Source organism: Neopelma chrysocephalum, unplaced genomic scaffold (assembly GCF_003984885.1).
Source record: "Neopelma chrysocephalum unplaced genomic scaffold, ASM398488v2 Primary Assembly neopelma1_60, whole genome shotgun sequence".
In the NCBI taxonomy this organism is placed as follows: Eukaryota; Metazoa; Chordata; class Aves; order Passeriformes; family Pipridae; genus Neopelma; species Neopelma chrysocephalum.
The window spans coordinates 9,685,152-9,702,198 of NW_020897715.1; the positions used below are offsets into that span (position 1 = coordinate 9,685,152).

Sequence of the window (17,047 nt, forward strand, 5' to 3'; positions counted from 1 at the left end):
AGTTTGGGAACAGATGTGTTATGTTCTATGTAACATTGATCCATTTGCTTTTGTTTCTCAACTGAAAAAAAAAATTCCAAAGCTGTTTCTGGGCTAGGAATTCTTTTCATTTGTCGATCCAAAGAGGAAGGTTTTGGCACTGCCATGTGCAACACTAGTTGGCTCTCCTCCTCTAAACTATTAATAACCCCCAGAAATTTTAGTTGAGTTCCTGTCCTCTTCGACTCTTACCCATGCTGCTTCTCACCCTCCTTGCTGGGTCACCCACTGTACTATGTGGTGGGAAACACATTCATGGTGGGCAGGTCTTCTTGGAGGATGGCAGCAGGCTGCAGGACTAAGATAATGTTTTGCCTGAGGTGCTGCAGCTGTTCTGAAGGAGCCAGCTGAACACCACCTCCAAACCTGCACTTTTAGATTTCCTGTGTTTCCAATTAAACACAAAACCAGATTTCAACTTTCATTTGTTTCAGGATGAGAAATACCCTCAGTACTGGAATTTTGTGGGACAGATGCCAATTTATTATATTTTTTAAAAATCACTTTTACCATCAGCACATCTAAGGACTATGTTTCTGTACTAAATGTATAAGTTGGAGTAAACTACACTTAAAGCTTGACCTTTTGTAAGGAGACACCAGCCCACTGCCAGCTCCCATTTATACAACCAAAACAACAAAAAATACTGTCTTGAATCATTGGAGGTTTAAATGTTGTTCAAAAATCTCATATTAAACACAAATCAGACTTAGTCCTAACTGGAGTTGCGATTGCATCTCCACAGCTGATTACCAGATGGGGAAACTATGCCTTTCTGGAAAGGCTGACGTAGCTTGAGCAGAAATGAAAATGGGAACAATAATGGATACAGCCATACATCAAAACTTTATGCAGTAACACGGGCATGTGTCTGGATAAAAGAGGGCAAGTGAAGAGGTAGCTTGTCAGAGGTGAGCCTACAAACAATCCCAAGAGGGAAAGATTTCCATCTGCTCATGGAAGACAGCTACAAGGAAATTCACTCAGCTCCACCTAAAGGGATTATATGATCTCTCATCCCAGAAAGGGAGGGGAATGCAAAACAGTTCCAGCAGCAGCACAGGGCTTGAGTCTCCCAGCATGACCTACAGGTAACTGCTGGCTCGGTTCACTGTTCACAGTTCCCATCATCTGCTCAGTAAGGGAGTGGCTGTTGTTCCCATCCCTAGTTTGAGATGGGAAGATCAGAACTTTTTGATCCACAAAAATGCTTTATACAGTTTTCCAGCAAACCACTGACTGCTGCACAGCTTTTTATTTTTTTCTTTTATTATTTCTTCTTTAAAGTTTTGATTAAAAAAATCAAACCAAAATACACCACCAAAAAAAAAAAAAAAAGAAAATCAACACAACTTTACCACACTTATTTTTAGGGTTTTCTTTCTACCTCCTTCCCTTAGGCATGAATGGAAAGCCATAGCCATGATGGGAAGCCAGTGTGGTGCTACAGAGCTCTCACATATGGAGTTCTCACTTCACCCTTCTTGCCACCATAGTAGCATTTATAACGTCAGCACGTCCATATCTGCTTAAAAAAACATCAAGCCAAATAATCCTACTCTAAAATATTGTCCCAAGGCTTGCAGGAAATGTGACTGGGAGCCTCATACCTGTAGAGATTGACCTTTCAGGAGGCTTAAATCTTTTGCATTATGCATAAAGCTCCTGATGGGACATGTCTAATGCAACACAATACACAAAACTAACAGAAAGCAGATTCAGTGGGTATGTGACTTATGAGTAAGGCTGATGGGAAGTGTTTTTGGGGCCATCTCTCAGCACACCATATGACACCACTGACATTTTTCAAGAAGCAAAGCACACAAGAACTTCGCCCTTACCTGCCAAGAAAAAAGGAGATGGAAGTTTCTGGTAAGGCATTTGAAGTAGAGAACCAGTCTACTTGTAGAGAACCACCAGCTTGCAGGCAGCCCAAAACAGTCTCCAAAAAGGGACAATTTAGCCTGGAAAGAAGGAATAAAGTGATGCTAGGCAAAACAAAACAAAAGAACAGGTAATTATTTTAAAGGTTAAAAACATCCCATAATCACTATCATTTGATATACACTCAAGTCAGTAAGCTGCCCCTGGCTAAGCAACTTTAATATTGCTTTGAGAAGAGTAGGGCAGAACTCTGACCATTTTGCCCCCAGTCAGGCCCTCTGCAACCTGCTGCTGCCACATCTAGAGAGAAGCAAGGAGGAAGGATTAAGTACACCATATGTATCTATCAGTGGAGGTTAAATGGAAAATTTAGTAAGGGATGTGCATGACCAAGTATTGCTGAGGTTCTGCATTTCACTGCTCAGCACCTATTAGAGAACTGTCTGGTATCAAGTACTCAAGCTGCCTGTGAACAAACTTGTAAACCATCAACCATTTCTCCAGATGGAACACTGCAGCGTCCCATGTCATGATATAAAAACCTGATTAGCTGTGATGACCACTATTTTCCATAAACATTTAACAAAACTTCCCATTGTTTAATTACTAGTGTGCAAAAAGCAGATGATTTTATAACATGAAAGACTTGAGCTGGCAGATCATGGGGAAAAAAAGCCCACAAGAAAACCCATTAAAATAGGAGAGTGATTCAACCCTGTAATATAAAAACCCAAAGATGTGAATTTTTAAACCCTTGTGTGAACCTCTCATGAACATTTTTAAAACCAGCTCTAGTTAACTAAGCCTCTTGACATACAAGGTCAAGACGGTTGTGTGCAGTCCCCAGTCTGCTCTGGAAAATGGGAAACCTCAAAACTAGCAAAGATCAGTCAGCAAACAGAGGACACATTCAGGGGCCAAATTTGAAAATCAAAAGTATTTATCCAGTTTTAAATGAAAGACCATGCAAAATCCCACATGCAATTAATTCTGAAGAACAGAACTGGTACAGCAAAATACAATTACTTACTCTTTGGTAGGATTTTCTATCATCAGGTGTCTCACACATCTGAGTTTACTTGTACATTTCAGGACTTCTGCTGATCTACACTGTGCTTACCTCAGAACCCTGCCACTTTGAGCTTTCTTGCCTCTAGTTATTACCAAAGAGCTTCAGCTTGCAGTGGCCTAATTAGAACTTGGTTCAAATTAAAGAAGAAACCAGCCCACTAGCAACAGCAATACTAACTATTCTACATCTGTGTGAATTGGATTCCACTTCAGAATGCTTTTGTGGGTAGAAAAAATGAGCAAAAGAAGGGGAGAAAAGCAGACAAAAGACAAAGCTTGGATACAGTCTGGGTCAGCGCCAACAGCTCATATACAAGTCTATGGGAAGCTGTAGAAACAGAAAGCAAGCTGTCCCATCCATCTGTTTTTAAAGGCTCTCACTAAGGGCAGAACTAAGGACTGATGTATTTTTACAACAGGAGTGAAAGGAACAGAATTCCTTGAGCTTTAGAGGAAGCCTGGAAGGACATTTTCCCTGCAGGACATGAGACACTCAAGGAAATAGTAATTTCAACTTTGTCTGTTTGGTATGTGCAGTGAAACATCTGCTCTGTTTTTCCATACACAGAGCATGGTAAAACTAGAGTTAAATAACCTAACCTCTGAAATGAACTCTGAAATGAACTAGAGCCAAAGCAAAGAATACCTTCAAAATGGGGGAGGAAGAGCTAAAAGAACACTCAAGTTTCTTATTAGTGCCAAAGCTCACAATTTGAAATCTCTCTACCTTTCCACATTTTTTTCCATGAACATATAAAGAAAAATCAAACTCTGTTTCAGTCTTTTTCAAAACATAGGCCATTCTTCCTTAATTTCCCAAATGAAATTTTCTACTTTTATTATCCCTTACCCATAATGACTGCATACGCAGACACCTTCCTCCAAACTCCAATCCTGCATGCCACTGTGGCAACACTTTTATCTGTAGCAAATTCCAGATACCACTCTGACTCTACACTTCCTTTATTCAGAGCCTGAGAAGAGAATGTCCTCCTATCAATCCAGCTGTGTCTTCATTTTCAATCTTGCTGTAATAAAATATTGCAAGAGTTTTTTCCAAAGCAGGTGTAGTGGTTTTTTGTTTGTTCAGATGCCAGATGTATAAAGCCCTTCTCATATTCATCCCAATTCCATGGCACAGCCGACAGTCTGCACCTTTATACCTGCTAATGTGGGGTGGAGATACTACACTTTCTGCACTGCTTATGGTACTAAAAGTCATATCTGGAGTCTCATTCTACATCCCAAGGAGCAAAAAAAGATGTATCAGCCTACTCTAGTTACATTTTTGGTTGATTCCAACTGACTAAATCTCATTTGCAGCTGCCTTCAAAATACCATATGGGTGGAGATATGTGATTCTCCAGAGCATCAGCAAGAAAGTCCAAAGCAACCACAGCCTGCCAAGCAACTGTCAGCTCAAACTCTACTCCCAGTATAACTAGGGTTATACTGTATACATATATACTGCCAGTATAACATGGCAACAAAGTTGCCATGTAATATGATGACCCCAAACAGTCAATATCACACTAAAATGGAAGACTTCTAGCTTAGCTTGGATTCAGAACAATGGTCTACAGGTAAAGATCCTGTGCAGGGTAACACAGACTGAAGTTCAGTGTAGGCTAACCTGCCTTCTGGGGTAAGCTATTCTACATGGACTAGGAGGCCCCTCACGTTTCCTCTAGCACTAGCTTGTGCACAGCAAAGCTGGCTTCAGGCCTGTGCAGGGGAGCTCACAGGACACACAAGTGATGGCTTTATCAGTGCTGATCCACTGCCTTGATCAGCAACAGAGATCTGGAAAAGCAGGTTGGCAGCAGCTGGCAATTGCTGGCCTGGAAAGGGTCGTCCCACAGGGGCAGCCAGCATTGCTCTCTTCATTGCCCTTGCATTCACAGCAGGTGCCCTCTCGGCAAGACCCCTATCCACACCTTCCCATGAGTAGGGAGGCCAAGCTCGCTCCCTCATGATCAGTTTGACCAAGAAGTGTTTCTCTAGCTTCAGTGGTAGTCGCTTCTGGCATACTCAGCTGGTTCTCCAAACAGAGGCAGGGTTGAAGAGTGCTGGGTACTGCTCATTGCCAAGGATGGTAACATGAATTGCAGCTGCCAAACAGACATTTTCCAGTGTCTGCTGGGCAGACAGAAGCACAAAAACAAAAGTGTTCTCTGGTTTAAGGTTCTGAGGGCAGTTCTCCTCATAGCTTACTGTAGAAACTGGTTCCACGACTGACTCCTCTGCAGAAGATATTAACTACGTGTACAGTCTTTGTTTCTTAAAGGAAGACTGAAAAAATGCAGTCCTATTCAAACTGTCAGCATAAGCCCTCACATTTTTCTTACTTTGAAATTATTTCTTTAAATCATGCTGGAAATCTTAAACCTATCACTATTAAAAAGCAACCTGTCAACTCAGATATCGACACACTACAGAAAAATCTCCTGCAAGGTGTTTCTGAAGATTAAATGCTTTAATTTCTTTATACATAAATGATATTTACTAACATGCTGACAGAGCTGACAGTATAATAGAAAACATTCCTCAGAAGAACACAGCTGTTCAGCTAAACGACCTTAATTCAAGCGCTAGTGTTTTGCACCTACCACTGCAATATCTGGACTGAAGCAGAAGCTGTTTTAGTGGTGATACAACCACATTAAACATATTTCTTCATTATGATAAAATATTAAATCTTCAGTCCCATTCTAGAAGCAGTGTGTTGTGATCAGGGTGCTTTCTGCACAAATCTGGCTGAACATCCCCCTCTGGACACTTACTAGCCTGAGGAACATTCAGCCATCAAATCCCGAAGTGTGTCCTACAGCTCCAGAGTTGATCATCGGCCAGTCTCAAAACATCCTGGTCTAGATAAACTCCTTCAACTCTGATCTTTTCCATAGCATCTCCCTCCAAAATTGCCATCTACCCTGTCAGTCACCAAGGTCCAATCTTTAATGTCTTCCCTGTATCTCATATAAACCCTGCTCCCAGAATCTCAGAACAGACTCATCCCAGTCTGGTAGATTCTTATAGCAGTGACAGTAAGCACTGGCCATTCCTCACAGTAGAACACTTTTTTGGTAGTAATAATTAGATATTATCCACCAGAACACATATCGCTTCCCAAGTTATCACACTTATTTGCAGTTCGCCTCTCTGCTGAGGCTGTCAGTGACAGTCCACATCCACTGGAGACTGCAATGATGTCACCAACTCATTTCATGGAAGCCCCCAACTCACTATCCAAGGACAATTAATTTTCTAGTTGGCACTGAATCTGAGGAACACACATAAAACTCCACATACTTTAACTTACACTTCATCTGAACATTGCCCACATAAATAAGCACAGACACTAATGAAAGAGAGATGTCAACACTAAAAGGTGTTGAAAATTATTTTAGGAATAATGAATGCTTTGGGGATTAACAGTACCATATGGTACCTTTCACCTCCAACTTACTGGTACAAATCCAGCCAGAGCAGCGTGGATAAAAGCCTTTACCATCTGGTGACTTATTACTTTATGGAAAATAAACAGGTGTTTACATCTCACACACACACACACACAAAATCCACCACCATAACTGGAAATCTTGTTGGCTTTCTCAGTAGAGAGATCAAAGAGGGACAGAAAACTCTTCTCCCAGTATAACTAGTCTATTTACGTGAGAAGTGAGGACAGCTGAATGCCAAGTACTACTACCACCCACTACCAGAAACTAAAATATGATCTACCATTTTTCCAGTCTTTATTAGGAAACAGGAGGATTTATGGCTTTCAAACCTAAATCTCATCTACTGCTTTCCTCCCACACACACACCCTGAAGCAGTAGGTGTAACAATATTCTCTTTTCCTACAAGCTTTATCTAGCTTGTATTCTTAAATCATCACTGCTGTAACAGCCCTACTACACAATATTTCACATCTAGCAGCCCTCATATCAGCTGTAACAAGGAAGCCTGAAGTAATCAGCACTCATACCTCAGTGAATTCTTTTGAACATTACCCCTTTTTATTCAAGAGAGCTATCTGAGTTTGAACTTCCTGGTTTCTTTATAAATTTGCTCTCCCATGCTCCAATTTCTCCCTATGGCATAGAAAGAAGATTTAAAAAAAATAAAATTACTATTATCATTATTATTTTATGAAACATATAAGCATATTAATTTTAATAAATATAATAAACATATTAATTTTAAAATTAATAGCAACAGGTATACAAATATCCCCTGAGTTTCCTCTTCTCAATTTATCACTTGGAAATGTGAAAATCACTTTTTGTATAGCAGAAGTTACTGGTAGTTTAATATATCTTATCTTTGTTAGTGGTACATGAGAGCTTCTCTGAATAACTCGAAACTGGAATAGCCTGAAGATAATTTGCTTGTCTTATTTAAAGCCCTCTTTTTATCCTGGAGCAAGTAGTGGGTTTTTTGGCTAAGGCAGAATGCAGCTACTTTCACATCACTTAATGACCAGAAGCACAAATCACATCAGAGAAATCTCTTAAGTTTCCTTGGCAAATCTGCACCTGGTTTTTGTAGCCTCTTAATCAAAAAACCAATAAGTATTCTTATTTCGTTATCCCATGTACACATTGGACACTATGGATCAAAGGCATGGTGATGCAGTCTAGAGAATTTCTGTTCTTCCTCCTTTGACTGCTTTATCAGTACAATTAACACACACCAAGTATGACAAAGCTAGAAATAACTAAGAGAGATTAAGATCTGCCAGAAACATCATCCTAAAAATCATCTTATATCTTTTCATACACCAGTCACACCAGCTCCCTGGTCTGACCACCTGTGTCTGGATACATTGCCTGGCAGGGCTCCCCAGGGAAAATTTCCATGCGTCTGCTAAACATTTCCAGGTATCTTTGAGCTTTTATCCTTAGTCTGACAAATACACACATAAAACATCCGTGACTACTAAGTCATCAAATATTTGGAGGCAAAAGTAGCCTTGTACAACAGAGAACAGTCTACATTACTTCAAAATGACCAAGCTCCAGGCTCTAGTTTAAACACAGTATGCACCTAGGTCTCTGTAACAACTTCTCACTTTACTTGCAGTTCTTGTGTGCTATTAATCATACAGCTGCTGAACCACAGTGAAAGTCCTGGGTGAATTAATGTGCAAGGTTTCAAGGGCTGCTCTTCCCAAAATAAAGTGCAATGCATGAATGGTTACTCAAGAATTTCAAAACGACCAGAAAGTGCACAAGCCCAGATGCTGTGGTATCAGCCATGGCCTGCTAGAAAGTCTTAACCCATTTTAGGATTTGCCTGGCACTTATCCATTTAAGATTTTAATCCACAGTCTTTGTCCTTTAGATTCCTGTACGTATTTGTGGCACAGACAGAAGGTAAGACTGCTTAATTTGAGCCTTGCTTTCAGATAGTCCTGACAAGATTCCTGTCTCTTGTCAAAAGGAATGACTTCTTTAAGGCTCTCTGCTGGTGCACTACTCTAGCAAGCTTTCCCAGGAGAATGACAACAACAACAAAAAAACCAAAACCAAAATCACAAAAGCAACCATTTGACACATATTTAAACGCAATTAGAAGATGGCTGAAACTAGATGGAATCCTGGAAAAGAGATGAAGGGACAAAGTCTGCTTTGAAACGGACCACAAAACGTCAACACAAGCTTGCAGTGCTCTAAAAAAGGTAAACCAGGAGTGATGGGACGTACCAGGGACTCTGTCATCCCCATAAAACCAGCTCATACCAGACTGCAGTGGCATTTGCAAGGCAAAACTGGTGGCTTATTGGATGCTGCATAAAAACTGAGCAAAGATCCCAAGAGGGTTGGTAAGCTGTCCAATTCACAAAAAGGGCATAATCTAAGCTTTCAGTGCCTTCCCACAATTTTCAGCTCCTCTGGGACCATGCATCCCAAAAGGCAGAGAAATGCACTGAGAACTCATCATTGGTTCATCTGCACATTGCAAAGACCGTAAACTCTTAGAAGCCTTGTCATCCATGTAGGAGAATACATCATCACAACCATCATCATAACCATGGATGCAGTAACATTATTCTGGGCAAAGATTAAACCCAGATTTCAGACCTAGGTGCTAATCACCTGATTTACTTTTGTAGTAATATACAAGGGAAACTGCCTCTAATTTTGTAATCAGCAAGCTTCCTCACTGTCAGAGAAAGACTGGATCTACCCATGCAACAAAAGAGCCCTCAGCAAAGCTCAGGTGGAGCCTACAGGCAAAGCAAGTCATTCAGGCGTTCAGTATCAGCCACCCTAAAAACTGTGGGTAACACAGGTGCTATTGTAGAGGTTGCTAAACCTACATACTTTGCACCTTCTCCCTGTATCCACCTGGGCACTTCTGCTACCAGGCTGTTGTGGCTAGATGCTACACAGCTTTGTGCTCAGCTGAAGCAGGGAGCCCAAGCCAGCAGAAAGCCCCCGTCGTAACAAGTGTTTGAGCTATATCATATGAATTGGCTGCGCACCTGGCTTCATTCGTGCCAATGCTGGCACAGGGGCAAGGAATGCAGTCTGAGTACAAGGGATGGTGGGACTTCTATTTCTGGTAGCAACCTATGTGTTTAAGTTGCATAATCAACATAAGTCATAGTGAGTACTTTGTACCTGACCAATAGACCACACAGATTTCTGTAGGAACACTTCTACTCTCTGCCCATCGGCTTCTTCAGCATTTTACAATATTCCCTTTCAGCCCTCTCAGCAGGATTCCTACTAATACCTCAAACTATCAGAATATCTGAGGAAAACAATCAGACTCCCAAATCCAGCATTCTCTTCTTTGGTAGAGAGAAGGGAAAGTGCAAGGGAGAAAATACTTTCTCATACCCATGTTCACATATAGTTTGAGGCTGGGATGTCCTGTTTCTTGGCTATTGAAGACAAAGCTGGAAGGATTGCAAAATCTTTTTGTTCGTTAATGACTCAAAAATAAGGATACAAGTGTGTCTACACATAGACATCTCTTACTTGTCCAGTTAACTCTCCAGGTGGGGAGGGGAGAATAAAAAATAAGTAAAACAAAACATTGAATTCTTTTTTTTTAAATGACACACAACTATTGCAGCAGACGGTAGTGCTATTAGATGTACCATAATACACTCAGAATAAAAGTGGGTGTGTGCTAAGAGTATATTCTCTATATCTTGTCATTTTCCCTCCCCCAGTTTCTCCTTTAGTCTTCAATTCTTTGCACTCTCCTTTAATTATCTCAACTTCTCCCACTCCTTAGCTGCATTTCTTATAGTATGAATTTAATATTTCATTTTCTCCTTTCATAAAGTGTAACTTGAATGAGTCTTGCACACTAAATATCACCTGATTTTCTCATGTCCTATCTCAGGTGTCTCAACTTTAAACAATACTTTGTGTCCATTTATATCCAGTTGTCTTTCCTTCATCATACTGTTATGCCCTAAGTTCAACATCATGAGCTCATAATTGAAAAGGACTAAAATGTGTCTGTCTTGTAATAAGAGAAGCTATCTGAAACTGCATCTTCTTCTGAAGGAGGCACCTTGCATACAAAAACATTTAACAAGATCCACTGATCTGATAATGAACTTAGAAAAACTGGACAACAACTGAGAAGCTGTATTCCTGCATTTAATCACACAGTGGCTCTGGAGGGGCTGCTCAGATTCTGGACTCACTCTCACTTGGAGTCCTCAAACCCAGATATTCTTCCCCGCAGCTTTCTAAAATGGGACACCTTAATTTGACTTCCAAGAGGGAAATATGATGGCCATTCTTGAAGGCACTTGACAGCAATACCCTTTGACATGAGCATGTATGTGTACTTCATCCTTGTCCTCATCTGCACCCCTGATTCAGCTGACCACGCAAAGCTAACATACTGCTTCAGCCTTCACCATCTGTCCTCATCCGCTTCTGGCAATTCTGGCTTACATTCTGCACATGACTACCATGATATAGATAAGCCTGACTTACATGAAACCGGTTTTACCAGTCATAGTATACCTGTGTAGTATGCGTACAAAAGCATAACTTTGTACACACAGTAAGTTTGCACTGTCCTTTTCTCTGAAACAGAGGCAAAACTCAGGATCGAAGGGAATAATGCTATTGAAAGTTAATGCGTGCACACACAAATTACACTGGAATTTTCCTCAGTGGCTCACATTCTTAATTCTGTTAGGTCCAAAGGGAGCTTCTTCCCTCAAGTCGTATCTACACACATGAGTCAAATACGATTTTCACAAACTGTTCACAAAGGAAATAATTAGGTTTTGATTAATCTTTTGTCAACTTCTGTATCCTGACTTGAGTTTCATCTTTTTTCCAGACCATTCTGCCATGGTCTTAAATACAACATGGTTGAAAATAATCTTGTATTCTTCTGTAGAGATACCATACTTGTGACACTGACCACAGCATTTTTGTCTGTCTCTCTCTCCTCTCTGGCCTGTGCCCACTACCTCTTTCCTTGGAATACCTATAAAATCTGATCTCTAACATCAGTCTGATTTTTTTTCCAGCCCCATCACCATTGGTTTCTATACTTACCACATTTCTTTAGAGCTATTCAGTGTAGTAATACTTAGGTAGTTACCCTAACTAGTAGCTTCAGGTACACTTCACTGATCTGCCACCCTCATAAGCTTGGGAGCTCTATCAGGACTCATACTCTGTCTCCAGGAACATACTAACCTCCTCTTCCATTTTACTGCCTCACTGTACTGCCATCCCATCCCACTTTGTTCCACCATCCTTTGCTGTCCCATTGTCTGCACTACCTCCAGTAGAAAACTGTTTTTCACAACTATCTCTAGAGATTTCCCTGTCTTCCTCTTTGAAACACTTTTAATCATGATTTCCCACCCCAACCCCACAGACAGGCTCCTTCAGTAGGAAATCTGCCCAACAGATGTATCCAATTAGTGCTGCTAACTTAAAAAAACCCACCAATCCGAACTTACCAAAAACTAAGAAAAGGAAATTTAACTTCTTTGTAATAACACAGAGAAATACATCCCATTCCCAGTTTTTTATATAGCTATAAACACACCGTTCTCATATTCTGAAATTACATCTGGCCTCGTAAGTTTAGTTTGCAGAATCATGTTAATTTTTCTCAGCTCTGGGCCACAGTGCTCGCTGTCACAGGCTTTCTATGTTATCTTAGGAAAGCTACTAAGGTACTAAATATCTGGAAGTCTGGAGCACCTGGTTCCTCTTGCTCGGATGCATGGTAGAAAACCAATTTTGATCTGTGCACCTTTTTCCCAATCTATTAATTTTTCTCCTCTAATAATTAGACAGGGATAATACTAGTGCATCATCTAGGTGTTGAAGAGGGTAATTAAGCACTTGAGGAAGATTCACATATAAGTTGTACAAATGTATTGCAGTAAAAGAGCAAAACTATAACCCAGCCAAAGCCAACAAATCTGCCCAACAATAAACATAGAACCAAAGCAGTGAAACATCTCAAACTATAATTGTGGAGAACAAATAAAGATTTATGAAAGATCCTATCAAGTACTAAACACGTATTACCTATCCTTTAAGTTACAACTAGAAAATTCTCTGTGATTGTATTGTTCACCTTGTGTCTTATTAACCTCAGGGTCTAGCAAGCTGTCAGGTGGCATAACTATAATTATTGTCTTAAATTAAAACTGCATGCTGAAGTACCAGCACAAGGGCTCATTAGAAAGAATAAAGGAGAAAACCTGGACAAACTTCTCTTTAATTTTCATTTATCCTTTAAGGACAGTTAAGAGAGCAGATGGTCTATCATTCCTGAACAGCTTCTGACTAAAGAGAGCTGATCCATTTATTTAAGAGTCTTATCTCCTGTCAGTCCTGTCTTTGGCAAATAATAAGGTATCCCCTTATTACAAGAATGCTTTTCCGATAGGCCTGGAAAAATTTAAGCTTTCCTGTCAGTCAGATGAGCCCCTTTATCCCATTTGGCAACAAACCCAAACGTCTGTAAAAATAGACTACCATCTGACTAAGCAACTGGGAGACTGAAAGACACATGCTGGAATGCAACCAACCTGAATATTAGTTAATCAGCTGATGCTTTTCCAGCAACACCTTCTGGCTGCTCATAAAGCATATGAGACTTCTTTCAACAGTGCACTTAGAAACAAACAAAAAAAAAAGTGAGCATTTGCTTTGTTTTCTTTGGTGTGGGTTTTAGGAGTTCTCTGCAGAAAGTTTCATGCTATTTTCTTTTCACCTTTTGTACTTCTCTCACCTCTTTCACTTTTTGGGACAGAAGGGAAAGATAACTGACTCAAAAGCAAACATAGTTCAGAAGGCCTAAAAGACTTCTATGTAAAGATTAATTGATGTAACACGTACCAGTCTGACAGTATGGCATAGAGGAGTGACCATTGTTGGCTATTTGGAAGGCAACAGACCAATATGGATCAGTCTTTGTGAGAGTGAAGTATTTCATTGTACTCTGATAGTATATTACTAGATAATATTGAAGACATTCCATGGAACACTAGAAGACTAGGTGAACAATTAATTCAACACATCTCCAGAAAACTACCATGTTTTTATAATATCCCAGAGAAATGTGAATTCTAGAGGAAAATATATGTGTCTCAGACCTCTGCTAAAGCCTTCTAGGAGAGAAAGACATCTCCAAGATGTAACTACAACGGGTTTAGGGAAAGTTTCCACTTTTTACTAAAACTCCACAACAGAAAAATTACAATTGGAAATTGCACATCTCTGACTGATCCTTTGAATGCTGCTGGAAGGCAAGAAAGCTATTTACCATTTTGCAATAGAAAAAAGCTAAATTGGCACAACCCATTTGCCACCATGCAGGAGTTTTGTTTCCATGGCTGCTTTGTAAAAACCAACAATAAAATCCTTTTGCAAACAAAATGGTAGCAAACAGCTTGATACAAACAATAAATGTAAATTCTCCCTATTCCGCCTACTCTGCATGTAATTTTAGTGGATAGTGAATGCTTCAAATCTTGCAGAGGATATGTCCTTCGATCCCAGAGCAGACAGGCAAATTTCCAACTTGCTTCCTTTTAAATACAGTAATTAGTTCTTGATCTTGAATTTTTTTAATTAGGTACCAAAAAAGGAGTCTGAGAATCAAATTTTGCTACTGGAAAGCCTGTAAAGAGAAAATTGTATATATTAGATGTATAAATATAAATGTATATATTAAAAAGGAAGCGATGTTTAGATCATGGCAAAAACGGGAGCTCCTCATTTCTTCAAATAATACTCTAATCTGTTAGAAGGAAGGTCAATTTAGGATTATTGTAGTACATACTTTCTATTAGCTGGGGACCTCCTGCTCACCCATATGCTGTTTTTCCTTTTAAGTGCAGCAAGGACTATTCATCCCAGTCAGGGAGCTGCATGCAGTCAAACTAAATTACTGCCTTTGTGCTGACAAGGATCAAATGAACATTTGGGGTCAAAAAAACCTGTAGCCACTAAGCTAATTATAGCTGGGGATGAGTGTGCGGGGGAGGAGAGATGAGAGTTGGCTTGCTGGACTTGAACAATGATGCGAGTAAACCTGCACAAGTGGTGCAGAGTTTATTGTAATGGCAAGAGTTTATTGCAATGTAAATGCTGGCATGAGAACTTGAGTCATAACTTTCTGCTAGCCCAGAAAAATAGGAAATGTGAGCTGTTGATTGTAACATGTTCTCAGCTCTCAGCAGCACGAGTAAAAAGAGCATGTTCTATTGCCAATTTCTATTCCTTTTTCTTTTAGTACTTATTTCTGGGGTGTGTGCTTTCCAGTACCTGTTTTTTGGGTATTTTTTCCATTAGCTATCAAAGCTGCACTCATCAGTATACTTTGAGAGGCAGCTGAAAGGAGAGAGGAAAGTGGGTGTCTTGTGGCCATAAAAGTAATAACCATTTAGAGAGTTTTATCCTGTTCAAGCAAAGCCAAGCTTCTAGTCCAGACTGGCCCCCAGCCTTTTTCCTCTCAATCTGAGTGACCATCAATGGCTGGACAAAAAGGTGTATTGCAAGGAACTCTCCCTGTAGTCAGGCTGAGTTGTTTTGTGATGTGTTACAGATTTTTGTGAAGGAACAAGATTCGGGATGGGAGAGGTTCCAGGCGTGGAGAAAAACATACAGCAATTGACAGGACTTTCATGAAAGAAACTGAAGTTCAGTAACCTCCTCTGCAGAGGCAATGTATAAGCTTCTGATTAAATAAGATCCAGCTTAAAAAAAATACATCTGTTGATAAACTTGCCATTATTTCAAAAGGATGTGTTTGAAGCAAGCAGTACTTGAGGTAATGCCTTGCTGACCCACAGATCCGCTTCCCATGATAACTGGAAGGCCTATTTCACTTTCCAAGTTCTACCTGGCTATTGGTCATGTTGGGCCAATATCATGACGGAAGTAGGATTTAGTTCCTACATCATTGCATAGCAATGCAATCACTGCTCCACATTCTCATTCTGGTAACAATTATGATGTTTTTCTGGCAGCCAAATTGTTCATGTAACTGGTGGATACATACACACAAATAATAATAATAATAAAACCAAACAAAATTCTAAACAAACAAAGCAAAACAAACAAAAACCCAAAACAAAACCAAAATCCCCAAAACATAAAAAAACAAGCAACCAAGAAATCTTGCTGTCACATCCCTCTTAAAAGAATAAGAAATCCTATTATGGCAAAAGATTCCATTACAGACTTTTTCATCCCTTAGAGATGACTCCCTCCTTTAAGCTTCCCCACTTTTATTGATCCAAGACATTTTTATGAGTCTCAAATTGTATTTTTACATAGTCAACTGTGAGAAAATAATTTCTGTTCACTGAACTATTCACTATGTCTGTACTGCACAATAAATCCCACTATAGAAACACCTCGTCTGGCCGTTCTGGACAAAGAATGGTTGTACCATGACAGCTCCTACCCAAATGCAGAGACAGCACAGAGCTGCACAACAGCAAGCTGCACTACCCTGGGCTTACTAACAGTGTACTGACACAGTGACAACGCATCCAGCTCCAAAATGGGTGCAGTCTCTGCCAGGAAGGCACATTGTGCCCCCATGGCACAGTACTCAGCACTCAAAACCTCTGGCCCAACTTGCTGAGTTATCTGTTGTACCGACAGCTAAAAGCCTGCAGCAACATAGCACTGGAAAGAACAGAAACCTCATGGTTCAGGCCTAAATCTAACCCCAGGAATACGGATTAAAAGCATGGGCTTTCAGGGCAAAAGCAAAACAATCTGTTTCAGTGAGTGAAAACCTCATGTGAAGAACAGAAAAACCAATACTGGTTCTTGCCACCTGAAGGTAGTACAGTACTGGGAAGTTTTTTTAGACAGTATCCAGTTCCATACAGGGACTAAGATTTCAGAAATACATGTCACACAGCATATGTAAGAGAGAGATGAAGTCTCACTGCCGCTACCTCTCAAAGACTCATCTCTTTTTGCTCCTGCAGTTCCACCCTTGAACTAAAATCAAAAAACCATCACTGCTCTCACTACCTTCTCTCTGTTTCCAAGACTACTAAGTGGATTAAAAGCCTTTTCTTTAAATTCTTTTCCAGGCTTTACTGATCCAGCTTCTATCTTCTGCAAGCTCAGAGTTCTAACATCTCCCACAATAAGATGAAGAAAGTTTTCTTCATTCTCACTGAGCTTAATTTTGCTATACTTGTTAAATTGAAAAAAAAATAAAATATTCAGCACATACTTCAGCAAGCAGTACTTTTTCTTCCTACAGCTTCTTGAAGAGAATTAAGCCCAACTAAATGTAGCATTTTCGACAGCCTATAAAATATGTTACCACAGACATGTTCCTCCCATAAAAGAAAGCGCCTTTACCATCTCCTGGTTTTGTCCCTTAAAATTAGCTGACTTACCTATCACTCACTTTGCCTGCATTCAAGAAAATATCCTCTGTATGTTGGTACAGACACAGCATGAATCAAACTTCTTTTGGTAAAATAACCAAAAATCACAAGAACACCCAACAAATCCAAATCCAACAAAGAGAATTTCAGGGAATCCTTGCTTT

The 17,047-nt window shown here is 40.0% G+C and overlaps 1 protein-coding gene across 8 annotated transcripts in view; it reads left to right on the forward strand.

Annotated features, from left to right (window-relative positions):
- The window catches only part of IMPG2 (interphotoreceptor matrix proteoglycan 2), a 71,134-nt gene extending 62,854 nt beyond the window's left edge, over nt 1-8,280 (forward strand). For all 8 annotated transcript variants that reach the window (XR_003533818.1, XR_003533816.1, XR_003533817.1 and 5 more), the window contains 4 exons: nt 12-17; nt 2,925-2,929; nt 7,292-7,303; nt 8,270-8,280. The gene's annotated coding sequence lies outside the window, so the exon portion shown is untranslated. The remainder of the gene's footprint in view (nt 1-11; nt 18-2,924; nt 2,930-7,291; nt 7,304-8,269) is intronic.
- The last annotated feature ends 8,767 nt before the right edge of the window (nt 8,281-17,047 follow it).